Genomic DNA, 13,864 nt, shown 5'->3' on the forward strand with positions numbered 1-13,864 from the left:
CGGCAATTTGAGGAACAAGTCAAACCACCAGCTAATTAGGCTTCTGCACGACACTTCATGTATCACAAGATGCCACGATGGAGAGAGAGGGAGGTGGGGCGCAGAACTGACCTGTTTCTTCACCCAAGCCAGATGCCTTTCATAAAGCAATTCTTTCTGTCTGAATTTTGGGAAAGACAGGGATAGGAGAAGAGAGTTCAGCTCCTGATGCTGGCAGTGGGGCACAGTTGTGGCTTGACCTGCTCTAAGCACTCACTGCCACTGGAAAAAGTAGTTTTGCCCTCCACGGCCACCCCCTGGCCAGGTACCTGCCCATTCCCATTCAACCCTCACCTCACCCTGCAGCTCCCTTTGCTGCACAAAGCTAACCAAGGAAAAACGATGGTGTTCTGCAGGTCAGAAAGCTCAGTGGGCTCCTCAAGGGTTTAGCAGTGCTGGGAACGCCAGAAGGAGAGAAAGGATGGGGAAGGACCACACCTTTGAGTAGGGATGAACTCATCGTCATCAGCTGAGCTGCTTTTGCCAGCAGTGGTTTATCCCATATGCGTTAATCAGAAGAGATCATTTAATCTTTCTCACCTCCTTTTCTGTAAAAAACGGGTCATCGATATAACCCAACCTTGCCCGGTTGGGCACGGATAAATCCCTAACTGGCACTTTATCGCCACAGTTATGGGACCCTGTGAATGGGTGCGTGCGAGAAAGAAATGCAAACGGTAATTCGTACAGATCCCCCATTTTCGAAAAATCACAAATTGCACCTGAAGGCCTCAAGCAAAGTCCCTGGAAAGCAATGAAAAGACTCCATCACGGTGCAGATCAGTCTATCAAAGTCTGAGCCCCAATATTTCCCCAGCGGTTTCCCCTCGCCTGCCAAGACTGACAGGCCTGAAAGCAGGTAGGGCACTGCCCAAAATGTTGGAGCAGCGCATTATGCTACAAGCTTCGTAGCACTGAAAATGGCATTATAATGAAGAGCAGATGACAAAGCAGTCGCCGCGCGCGTCAAAAAGGTCAAGTGATCCTGTGCTTTCTTAGGAGCAATTTATGCAGTGCTTCACTAACATCTGAAATGAAATAATCTCAAGTAGGCACAGAGAGCTCTCATTCCGCTCTTTCCCGGACCTCAGTAGGAGATGGAAAACCAAGGACATTTGTTAGATGTTAAACAGAAGCAAAAGAAACGATCCTCCCGCTTTCTCAGAGTCTTTTCAACTTCTCCTCCCAGCGCAGTTTTAAATGCCTGCCGCACGCTCAGCCTGAATCTCACCCCACTCTTTTACACGCACAAAAAAGGAATATAGCAAGTATTCTATAAAAATGCTCATCTGCCTCCCAGTGCCATTTAGCACTTGAAGAATAAGAAGGAGCTAGTACCAACAACACCGAATGATGCAAAAAGACAAGATTCTACCGGATAAAAATACCTGATGCGGAAAATGGGATATGAGCCACCGAGAACCGGGGCTTTGGTACGGCTCTGCAAGTTTAAACTACAGGAGCCTAAGGAGCTAAGAGCTGCGAAATGTTGGGCTATAAGAAAAATCTACGTTGGTGCAGAAAACGTTAAAGCAACTTTTAAACCGCAGCCAGGAGGCACCTAAATATTGCATTAGAATGGGCCATTGAGCATCACGGCGGCACCAAAGGAAGGGAAAGTTTTCTAGAGCACAGAGAGGAAAATCGACAGGAAAGGGAAAATAGGTAAGAAAAAAAATAAAAGGCAGGAGATTTGCTCTTACAAGAGGTTTAGCACATCCTACATGCACAGAATGCCTCTTTAACAGATAGTGGTATGTTTTGACTTCAAATTTAGCCTTTGAAACCCCCGCTGTTGCGTACAGAGGCTCCATCGTCTGGAGCAGGCTGAGCGCCAGTCCCACACGTGCAGTGTCACTTCTCAATTATCGGCAATAAGCGTGGCTGCCAGTTTGTCGCTGCTGGGATCACGTAGTGGATTTAAGTAGACAGAAGCGTTAATAAACTGAGCCCCATCAAGTAACACACAAACCTCAAATACCTTCAAAACTATTGAAGTCGGGCCTAAGATTAGCTCCAGAAGACAAGGAAAAAAACGTTATTAGAAGATCAGCAAAATCCCACAAAACTCGTCGCTTTCTATTCCAATACAACTCTATCAAAAAGCTGCACACACACCAGACTGGATGCCATTTACAACACTCTGCAGGGAGAAACAACAAACATGTTTTTGTAGAAGATAAGGCTTCTCACAGCCTTCTTTATTATCATTACACTAATTATTCTGGGATATTCACTCCTTTCTTGTTCAAGATACATGGAAAATTCAGAAAGAAAACGTGGTACAGTATCCTCCCCCTCCCTTTCCCTCACCCCATCCTTTTGAGAAAATTGCTAAAGGCTCTCTCTTAGGAGTCTAAAGGTAAGACACTAAATACAGACATACAGGAGATTGTTACTTACATTCAGTGTTTTTACAAAATCCAGTAATTTATAGAAAAGCAAGGTTCTTCAAAATGACCTTTTAGGTACTAGACAATTTACTTCAAGTGGAAGAAAGAAGAAAAAAATCAACAGGACTTTCTCATGATAGTATGAAGTGCACTTAGTAAGAGAAAGCTGTTCAAAACACTTAGACTCTATTTTAGGTCTCTCTACTGTTGCCCATCACCATGGTATCAGAACATCTGAAATGTAAAGTAGATTAGCAAACTCTGAGTCCCTGTGGGGTTTCTGGTTCTTTGTCATTTTTGCTGTACGCAGAAACCCAAGTGAAGTCAGTCCACGTGTGCTTATTGTCAGTGAGGTTGAAAGCAAATTTCATTTTTCTACAGTACTGCATAAGAGGACGGAGCTACAGCAATTTCCTAAATTGGTCAGACTTTGGCTTTGTCCATTTTCTTCTGGAAGTTTATTCCATAATCAGGCCCCTTTTTGGACACGATACCTATACTTCAGAATTTGAAACTGCTATTTTAGATTCTCTGAGGCCTAAATAGGTGCCATGAGGTGTCAAATATGTGTCTTACTTCAAATACCTCTTTTCTAGGTCTGAACGGGTTAATTTTCTCTCTGGTAATTCTGTGAAATTACTCAAATGATGTGAATTCATGGCACATGTTTTTTTATAGCTTTTTCTTTTACCAGAATAAAACCCCAGTCCCTGTCACATTGCTGCGTCTCTCCTAATATGACAGCTAGGACCATCGCTGTCACAAGTTACATGATGTAGCTATTATTACAGTGAACATTACATCTCAAATGATGAGATTTTGTGGTCATCTGGTTGCACTGTGCAAAATTATGTTCGAATAGAACTAACAATGAAACATTTAGAACCATTACATAAAACATAAAGGACGAAAGAACAAAATAATGAAGGGAAAAAAAGAGAAAAAAGGACTTGGGGACATTCTCCAGGGTAGCTTGTACCCTCACACAGCAGTGTCTATTTCTCCTACAGTTCGTGGTTAGAGCTGCATAAACGGCCTGAGGCCCTCTCAAAGTCCAGGAGGTCCATCGCAGCCACGCACAGCCTCTAGGTCACCTAACGCTGGGTCCCAGAGGTGGGGTCTGGTCTTCTGGTGACACTCAATGTCCAAGACAATAATCTTGACCATCTGTCGGGTGCGATGTGCAAGTAGGCAGAGCTGCAGCCCCAAGTTAGATCGTCTACTCTGGCTACATTCACATCGCTACCCAGTCCTGGAAACCAAACTTACGTAAATTCCACTGATTGTAGGGACTGACTTAATGCACAATCGGCTGTATGCTATGAATGCAAATTTGCTGCTCTGACGAGTCAAAAGCGAGCTCGACATCCGCAGGGCAAATCCACGCCGACAGGAACAGTGCTACCTTCTCCTCTTCGCAACCCTTCGGCCAGACCCTGATGGGTGGCATACAGAGCTGCGCGCCAGTTCCAGGGACTTACTAAACTAAATTGCTGGCTCAATCCTCCACCCAGAAACCCGAGAAAATTAAACAGGACAGTCTGATCTACAGCGAGCCTCCCTCCTGCGTGCTCCCTCTCTGAGCCCATCAATCCTGCACGGGTGGACTGGAGGGAAGGGGCTGGGCACCCATCCCACCCACCCCAGGCGAGGGAGGGCACCAGCTCCGAGGGTCTCCTGTGAGCACTGGTGTGTAGGAAGGTTAGTACAGAACGAGGAAAAAAAAAATCTGTTATTGCAGTTAATACATTCAGTGAAACTATTAGCAAAGCAGTATTTAAAAAAAAAAAACAACTTTCTGAGGGTGCAGGGAAAGTCACCCTTCGAATAGTTTAGCCTAAGGTTTTTATCTTTTTTGGGGCATTACATGTAAAAGTAGTGTCTATTTAAAATAATTACAAAGCCAGTGCAATTCATTCAGAATCACTAAAAAATAAGTGCGAGGAGAAGGAACTTTAAAAAATTTAAAAAGGAATGAAATCAATGCCTTGAAGATAAATGTAACTGAAAAAAGTATAAGACAAAATCATTACTCAAGGAAGACAAGTCAAATTATTACCGCTTTGATGCATAAAGAAAAGAAAAGCATCTTGATAACTGCAAGGAAAACCAAAGTATCACCATTATCACTGAAGAATGCGTTATCAAAAGAGAATTGGGTCCCTGTTATGCCTGTTGCATTCAGAAATCTTGAATAGTAGCGATTTGATTGAATTGACCTCAAAAGAGGTCAACCAGACCAAAGTAGCATGGGATGTGATCAACGTACCGGCAAAGGGTGCAGCTCTGGAAGAGCTCCCCGCAGGCAGAGCTGCGCAGCTCCGAGCAGCCAACTGCGGATCGGGAGAGTCAGAGGGACAGAGGGTCTCAGGGATACAGCTATTTTGGCATGTCCAACCATTAAATCCACTTTGATGTAACAAGTTAATAACAAGAATATATTTTGAAGACAATAAGAAGAGCCAAACACCGAGATACTAGGTCAGCTCCCCAAGAAAACAATTTATTTATACAGAGATTTGATTAAAGGTTATAGAGGTTCTACAGGGAGGTTATAGAGAAGATGGAGATGGGTTTTTCTCTGATGTGCACAGTGAAAGGGCAAGAAGCAACAGGTCACAAGCTGCAGCAAAAGAAAACCTCATTGGACATAAGAAAAATTATTCTCCAAAGTGGGGCAGCACTGGAACTTGTTCCCCAAAGAGTCTCCAAAATCTCCACCTGTGGAGACATTAAAACCTGGACTAGACACCTCCAGAGGTCCCGTTCAACCTGAACTACTCTGTGCTTTGGAAAGATGGAGGGAAACCCGTCTCGTGCACACCCTTAGATAGCCACAACTTTTTCTATATGCATCCGAGGATACTGGATCACCTGATGAAACTACATGAGCTCAGAGAGAGAAGTCACCGAGGCTGAAGGAGTGCAGCAAGCTGCCGCCACCTTACCTTGAACTTGAGCCTGCCATTTCAGGCTCAGTTCTTCCGACAACCCCTTCCCCAGATCCCAAACCCTTGAGCCGGGGGAGACCCATCCTGGGCTCCAGGCACCGGGAGCCTCCTGCATGGCAGCTGGCCTGGGGACAGCAGGGAGAGAAGGGGAGAAAGAGAGAAGTTGCCCATTTCTACGTGGTAATTCACTTAAGCAACTGAGCTACATCTCTCTTTGGGCACTGGATGTGCTAGTGCGCATCCAAACCTCCCGCGTTCTTGTGCATTCAGCCTGCCCGGAGAGCGGGCCATTTTCTGGTATTAACAATCCCCCCCGGCTCTTCACAAAACACCGCTGACAAAATGTTTCTTGCGGTCAAACAGCTACAAAACATTTTAAAATATCACGTGATCCGGCATATCTAAACACTTTCAAAATACAAGATAAATTAGCAAAAATCAAAAAATTCGGTGGGTTCATTAGCGAGAAGCAATGTTACTTTTTCCTTCATTGTTTGTCCCAATCCACAGAGCAGGGGAGGGGCAGAAGAGACAACCTTTTCACATACGATATAAAGCTGGACAGACACAGGTTAGGATTAATCTTCTGCCGTCTCAGCCTGTTTCCCCCCAGCAAATAATCCCCCCGCTTTCCCTATGCTCCTGCCCAAGCTTCTCCCCTCCCTGCACAGATGAAGGATTTATTACAGCTGCCTCCCCAGCCCTGCTGTCCCTTCCCATGCAGGTACATGCTATTTTAAGGCCGCTTCTCACTGTATGAGGTTGGGATGAGATATCTGTACGCGTGTAGCATTGATTCCTCACTCGCCTGCCTAGTGTCACCATGTTTGGATGGTTTATCGGACCCACCGTGGCTTGGCCAGCTTTAGAGGATGGTCCTGCTGGAGGCTGAGCAGCAAAAGGTGACCTGAGTGTCCTTGCACCTGGCTTCAGGCAGGGAATACGGTGACAATGTACAGTAGATTCCCTTACACTCATTACAGGTCCGATAGATGCACTCGCGCACTGTCACTTGCCTCTCTGATGGAAGGTACTCACTTGCTGAAGGGCTGAAAGCACTGAACAGAGATCGCAGCAGCAGGAGAAGCAGCAAATGTGCGGCTTGCAATGGCCATGCTGCCTTCTGTGACAGTTCTCACCTCCCCGGCGCTCATGGCGCCAGTTCGAGCTCTCCAGGCTCCATCTAGGAAACCTGGGCAAGAAGCACGAGAGAACGTGCATCCCTTTGCACAGCCTCATTTTTCAGCTTGGCTGGGCTAATAATAGAACTCTGACTAACTTTCCAAGTTTGTTCATTTTTCAGTTTAAAGCAAGACGCTGGTATGGAGTCGGGTTAAACTAGACTCAGGCTGAGCTGGGGGGGTTCAGCCTGGAGAAGAGAAGGCTCCAGGGAGACCTTAGAGCCCCTTCCAGTCCCTAAAGGGGCTCCAGGAGATGTGGGGACAAACTTTTCAGCAGGGCCTGTTGTGACAGGACAAGGGGTAATGGCTTTAGAGTAAAAGAGGGAAGATTTAGACTAGACATAAGGAAGAAATATTTTACACTGAGGGTGGTGAGACACTGGCCCAGGTTGCCCAGAGAGGTGGTGGATGTCCCATCCCTGGAAACATTCCAGGTCAGGTTGGACGGGGCTCTGAGCGACCCGATCTAGTTGAAGATGTCCCTGCTCACAGCAGGAAGGTTGGACTAGATGGACTTTAAAGGTCCTTTCCAACTCAAACCATTCTATGATTCTACTCTATGTCTCTATGGATAAAGACGACAGCCCCTTCTCTGCCTCATCGTTTCAGGTTTATGCCATGACAAACACCCTCCAGGTGGTCCAGCAGCATCTGTACTCTTAAGAAGATTGCACAAAGGGATTTGGGTTAAAGAAAAAGTAGCAACCCCCCCACACCACCACCTGATAAAGAAAGCAAGCAAGCTCCTTTCGGTGACGGCAGAGAATGGCACGGGGCCACCTGCACGCGGAGAGGAGATGCAGGTCTGCTACTCGCCATCTGGGATTTTTCACCCCTGCGAGCAGCTGACTGATAGGGGCCGTGCCACGCTCGTCACCTCCCCCGCTGCCAGCTGCAGCCCTGTGCCAACCGCTTTGTAGCTCGGATGGGTGGGTGGGGTTTGGTTTTTTTCTTTGAAAAAGCTGAAGAAGGGGCAGGAGGCACCGAAACGTGACACAGCACTGCCCAGAGAGACCTTGCTGCTTGGACCATGGTGCATTTGATAATGTATTTGGGATTGCTCTCCAGTTCCAATAAATTTAAGATTGGAGGAAATCCAAATGTAGGGTCTAGGGTTGTCTTCCCAGCTCTTTCCTTGTGAAAGCAATTTCCTTTATTGGCATCTTCAAAGCAAAAGTAATCTTTCTGAGGGAGGTTTGGCAAAAACATGGAAGGTTTTTATAGCAACAGGGGCAAAGGTTTATAAAACCCCATTGAAGCCATTGCAGCCCAAGGTAATAGGTAGTCTTACAGGGGAATTAATAGAAGGAAAACAGCCTGGGTTTTCAGTAAAGGGAAAGGCAGAAATCTTTGATTTTTACCAGTACTTTCCTTTCCGATGCATACACATCACCACCACCAAACACCAATGTTTTAAAAGGGAGACATGATTTTAGAAATAGACATTTCAGAAAATTTGCAATGCTTTAAAACAAAGAATTGTGCCAAGAAAACATTCTTACTTGCCCACCAAGCCCATATAACACTAGAATTCCCATCATTATCATCTGGATACGGAGGCTGTTCAGCATGACAGCCCAACGGGCTGTTCTTCCCTATTTAGGACAGAGTTGGAGCAATGGGGGACAGAAGAAAAACAAGTTTGTGCAGAGTCTTAACAGTGCTAACCGAGCAGAGCAAGTCAATAGCAGCAGAAAATGAAAGAGAGCCCTACACAAGGCTCAGCAGAGTCCTTCAGGTGTGGATGGGGGACCCCATGTTCTCTGGCAGAATCACTTCTTCCCCTGACCATGTGTGCTGGAAGTCAGACTGAGCTGTCACCCAGCAACTCTTAAAGCCAACAAACGTTGCCATCTCTAATTGTTTTTCACGCCTGCGATTGCAAGTGTATTCAGGAAGGAACGCAGGCAGACAATGGCAGAAGGATTATATTTCCTAGGCATATGGGCCGTGGGGACCAGGAAGCTGGGACAGTCGTTGAACACCTCTTGACAGCTGCATCTAGTGGAGAAAGCCAAAATATTCATTCCTTCTGGACAAACGGAAACCGCATATAAACGCTATTGTTTATATTCTTTAAAAATAAAACTGTAACATTTTCTGCTTTGGTCATGGTTTAATCAGTATATTGAGCTGAAAGAGAGGAAAACTGAAGCTGGCAAAATTTTGCCTGGAGGCAGCAGTTTTGTTGTTGTTAACAACGCTCATTAGTTCATTTTTAATATCCTCTCTCTCTGCTGATGTCCAAGTCGTGTGACAAAAGCAGCCACTGGCATCTTCCCTCCTTTATTTAGTTCAAGGATTTGCCCTGAGTTCAGGACCTGAGGGAGGAGGTTCACCCCTACAGACACTAATGGGATAACGGCACTGGCAGCACCAAGCTCGCACGCAGGGCGGACAGAGGTACTCGGGCACTCCCGAGTAGCCTCCACGTTGCCTCCTGTCTAATTAGACACTGCATATTTGTGCTTTAAAGTATCCACGGGTTAATAAATATCTAGGCTCCTATTTGGCTGCCTGAAGGGATGCTCTGCCTCTGCAGCATCGCTGTCAGCTCTCACACACAGAACTTCTTGCCAGGAGAGCCCCATGGTCCTCACTTGGTCCTTTCCCCGTAGGCCGCAGCCGCTTTTCAAAGAAGCAGGTAGTATGGGACCAGCTTTGCTCGCCACGGGCAGCAGATCTGAGCACGACTGCCGGCTGGACCACAAAGGCGGGGACCAAAGGACCCAGATTTTTGTCTGCTCAACGTGTGGTAGGGTGAGGAGGTCTCCTGTACAGCCTGGCTGCTGTTATGTTTGTGGCCCATGGTTTCTAAGAAATTGCTCTGAGTCCCTTCACTCTTTTCCTCGGCTTCCCTCCGTTTTATAGCATTTCCAGGTCCTGCACTGCCCTCCCCACCTTCTGCGAGCATCCCGGCATTTTGTTTTGAGCAGACAGCCACAGAGCAACGCACTTGACTTTATACACTCGGTCAAGCGTCTACACCCTTTCAAGTGGTTTTTGTAACTTTATAACAGAAAATTCTGACTCACAAATTTCTTAGGCAGCATGGCTATACCGGAGTTTCAGCTTAAATTAAAACATTAATACTTTGTGTTCCCTGCAGCATTACTACTACGAGGTCCAGACCGTAGCACTCAGATTTTAAAGGCAGCACTTCAAACACCACTGGAGCTTTGCAATTAGCCTGTCTCCGAGCAGGCAGGCAAGAAGGAAGCGAGACAGGGAGAGTGCAAGTTTGCCAGGAGGTGTTTTGCTGAGTGACGCCCATCACATCCTTACGTGACTCGGTGAAGTTTGCTTTGTGTATGTTTTAGACCTGAATTAGTCACAATTTTAAAAGATGCTTATGTTCTCCTTCGGGTGGAAGTCAGAGTCTCCGAAGTTTTTAAGTCTGTTAGGTTCCTACTTGGCTGTGGAGCCACAGAAACAAACCCTTTAGAGCGAAGGGTGCCGGGGTTGGGCAGAACCCCAGGCTGCGCTCACCTGCTTGTACCAACCCAAACAAGCCTCTAGGCAGAAAAACAAATCCACTTGCTTCCATCTCGTTGTACGTTTTTATCATCAAGATAAAGGTAAAAGGCAGTTTGGGCACAGATTTCAGGTTACTGCTTCCTTGAAGGAAGGATTGCATCAGGGAAGAGGTGTTTTTTTCCTCATTTAAAGGACACTAAAATCTGTGATATCCTGAGAGGAAACGATAACTGAGGTAAAATAGTGATAACATTTGAGGCAACCAGATTGATTAGATCAGACTGTTCATGTTTGCTCAGCTTCCTCACCTCCTTTCTAACCCCTCGTAATTTTTTTCTCTGTGTAGCTGAAAACACACAACACAAATCACCCTTTCAAACTTGCCCCTACCTTGATTAAAACAAAAAAAAAGGAGAAAAAGGCGCTTTACAATTCTAATGCTGTAACTGCTGCGCATATGCCAGAAGTTTGTTCCTACTGTGTCAGCTCATACAACAGCTTCGCCTTATCTACGCAGCGCAGAGATTTGAACAGGTTTAAGGGAGCTTTCAGAAATTTAAATTCTCTGTTTACCACCTAGTAGTCTCCTCTGCTCCTCGGCACACAGCTCCTACCCTGCTGACAAACAAACACAGCCCCCTCCTAGCGCACAAATATTCCTCCAAAAGGAGTGATATAAATTAAGGTAAAGTCCGAATGCAATTCAGCTCGAGGGGAATGCTTGGGCATTGGGTATAGCAGAAACAGAAAAGGGTTTTAAGCCTCTAGAATTTCCCACACTGAACCGAGATGTGGGATTGTAAGAAAAACTCAATCACTGCCACCTGATTAGCCCTGTCCTCACAGCACCTGCTAAGGGAAGCGGCAATCGCCTTCAAAATAAGCAGCAACATTTGGAAAGGTTGGGGAGAAAAATGCCAAGACATCAAAATGTGGCCTTTGCGATGACGGAAGAAACCACCCCTCCCTCCCTCCCCTCCCCCCCCCGCCATCTCTTTCACCAGGTATCACTCCAGTGCACGTCCTCCCCGGCCAACACCTTCCCAAGATCACGTACCCAGCCTCAAGCTTGCCAAATAACCCCACGTGAAGCAGCATAAAAGCGGAGAGCATAATTACAAGTTGTGTGTATATATATATCTATGGTCTACAGGCATATATAGGACATACAGATATATGCCCTATATATGCGTGTGTGTGTATATATATACACACACACAGATATACATACACACACACACAGACACATACAGGACATAAAGAGAGATATATGTCCTAATACAAGACACGGTAGTTACAGGAGTTCAACTTGTAAGAAAAAAATAAGGCCGGATTGCCCGAAAGCGAAGGTGCAAAACGCAGGCAGGTGGGCAGGTTTTGGGCAGCTTCGCACAAGGAAGCGACGACCAAAGAAAAAGGCAACAGAAAGTGACTTCAGTGCTTAGGTCATTTCAAATCGGACGGAACGCGTTATGAAAACATTTCATCTTCATCTTTCCACTCCATGTGACTGCATTTACCAAAAAGGTTAAATCCATCTGCGATATTTTTTTTCAAAGGTTGCCCCTCAGGTTCAAAGGGTGCAGCACGTTCTTATCAACCCCTCAGAGCTTGCTTTGGGACTGGTAACTTCTAAGCCTCCCCTTTTTTCAGAAGGCTGTAGGAGAGCGAGAAAATTGCAAATAATTGCATCCTGAAATGATGGAGTTATAGCCCTAAAAATCCCGTACGATTCCCAGGAATAAACATTCCTCTCTGATCTCCTCGTGGTTCCTGCTCGCAAAGCCTGGCTGCTGCTCCAGCAGCTTCCTGCAGGGTCCACAGCGAGAAAATTACTTTAAAAGCAGCAGACAAAAAAGAAGAAGTGGCAGAAAGGGCAGTGTTTTTCACAAGACCAATGCATACAAAATTCTGACATTATTCAACGTGCTTTCAGACCAAATACTGTTACGATGCCTGGTACTCACAGAAATCCATTCTCTTCCAGCAAGCTACTCTCTGCTTTAATATTTCCATAGTGCGCATTTTCAGACTGGTCCTATCGTTTCCAAGCTGCAATTTGCAAAAATTAAGTCTCCAGACTGGCAAAGCTGATTCACGTAAGCAATAGCAGCAGCAGGACTTTGTCAAAGAGAATCATTTGCATGTTTACAGCCCAAACTGAATTTTGACTTCATACTTGCTCACGGCATGATGCATGTTTTTGCGGCTATTCTGTTTGAAAAGGAATGTGAGGCTGGGGGAAAGGGACTATTTGCCTTGGACCCTGCACACTAATTGAGGGTGGGAGGATGGCAAGAGGCTGCGACTTGCCTGAGAGGTGCGGATGGAGCCGGAGCAGGGGCAAAGCCCTTCTCCCCGCACTCACTTGCTCCTCGTTTTCCAACCCTGAGCTTGGGCCAAGCCACAGATTCACACTTCAGTCCCGACCCGACTGCAGGGTGAGCGCATCCGCACCTAGAGGGATTTGAATTTCTAGAGGCGGGGAGTTTTTATTTCAACACCTGCTGGAACAAGAATATTTTGAGATGGTGACACCTGTAGTGAGCCAGATTAAAATAAAAGGGTCATATACCAGTAACACAGCAAGCAGTGAACATATATAGCGGATACCATTCATTATAAAATGCTTGCAACCTCCAGACTTTAGTGTAAAAATGTTACTAAAAAAGAACGTTTCCTCACCTGGATACCAAACAGCTCTGAGCAACAGGTCTCAGGCTCGTACCAGGCTCAGAGTTTTGTGCAGAAGACGGGTTAAGGGACGGGTGGAGGATCTCCAGGACTGGAGGCAATAAACCCCTAACCCAAATGTCAAAGAAACCCTTCTACTATACCATGCATGTTTCTTAGGCAAAGTTTCTGTCTGCAGCGATGGAGAGGCTGTTGCCATTGGCGTGGAGTAAGCAAAAAGCCAGATCTGTAAAGACTATCATCGTTTCTACACACAACACCTGAAAAACAAGCCATTTCATTAAGATCCAGGGCAGAAACAAAACGAACTGAGGCCTTCTTTTGTGTTTTTGTTATTAATTTTGACTCAGGTCACAGCTAATCCTTCGTACCCCAACCGACACAGGAACCAGGATCACATGTTGCGATGCCTCGTTACACAAATGAGCTGGAAACTGGCTGCTTACAAGCCGTGTATTCGCACATTCAGCCATGTGGTGTAATTATAACTCAACGGCGTGTACACAGAAGCACAGAGAACTGGGGTTGTTCATTACCTCCTTTGTCAAAGCCTATTTTTCTTTGCATGATAGTTCCTATGGCACCAGAATAAACAATAATTTTGGTTCTTTGCACATCACCAGCCTTTTCCTAGACAACCCATTCTTTCCCTGTCAGCACTCTGGATTGTATAAACACCACCAATAAAGCTTTCCAGTCGCTCTTGGTTTAGAGGTATATTTGTGCTCAGCTTTTAGGAGGAGGTGACAGAAGACACACGCAAGCGCGCACACACACACACACTTGCACACAGAGTTGCACACACAATTGTCTCCCTCCTTTGCTGATGGAACAGATTCATTTGCAAGAGCGATGCACAAAACCAGACTCTCTCAATCCTGAATGGAGATTTCTTGCTGTATGCGCTCTTGGCATGCTCTGCTGTTGGGTTAGAAGCCCTACATGGATGGGAAAAGTCGTTCAAGCACAATTCAACACGTTACTTGGGAGAAAGATCCATCTAGGTATCACCTTGCATTTGTGATATCCCACACCCAGGCACTGGACCAGAGAAGGCCACGACAAACTTACCACTGTGGGTACCAACAGCATAACTTCCCTAACAACAGACGGTTAAGTCCACGGAGCT

This window comes from Chroicocephalus ridibundus, chromosome 12, assembly GCF_963924245.1.
Source record: "Chroicocephalus ridibundus chromosome 12, bChrRid1.1, whole genome shotgun sequence".
NCBI classification, from domain to species: Eukaryota; Metazoa; Chordata; class Aves; order Charadriiformes; family Laridae; genus Chroicocephalus; species Chroicocephalus ridibundus.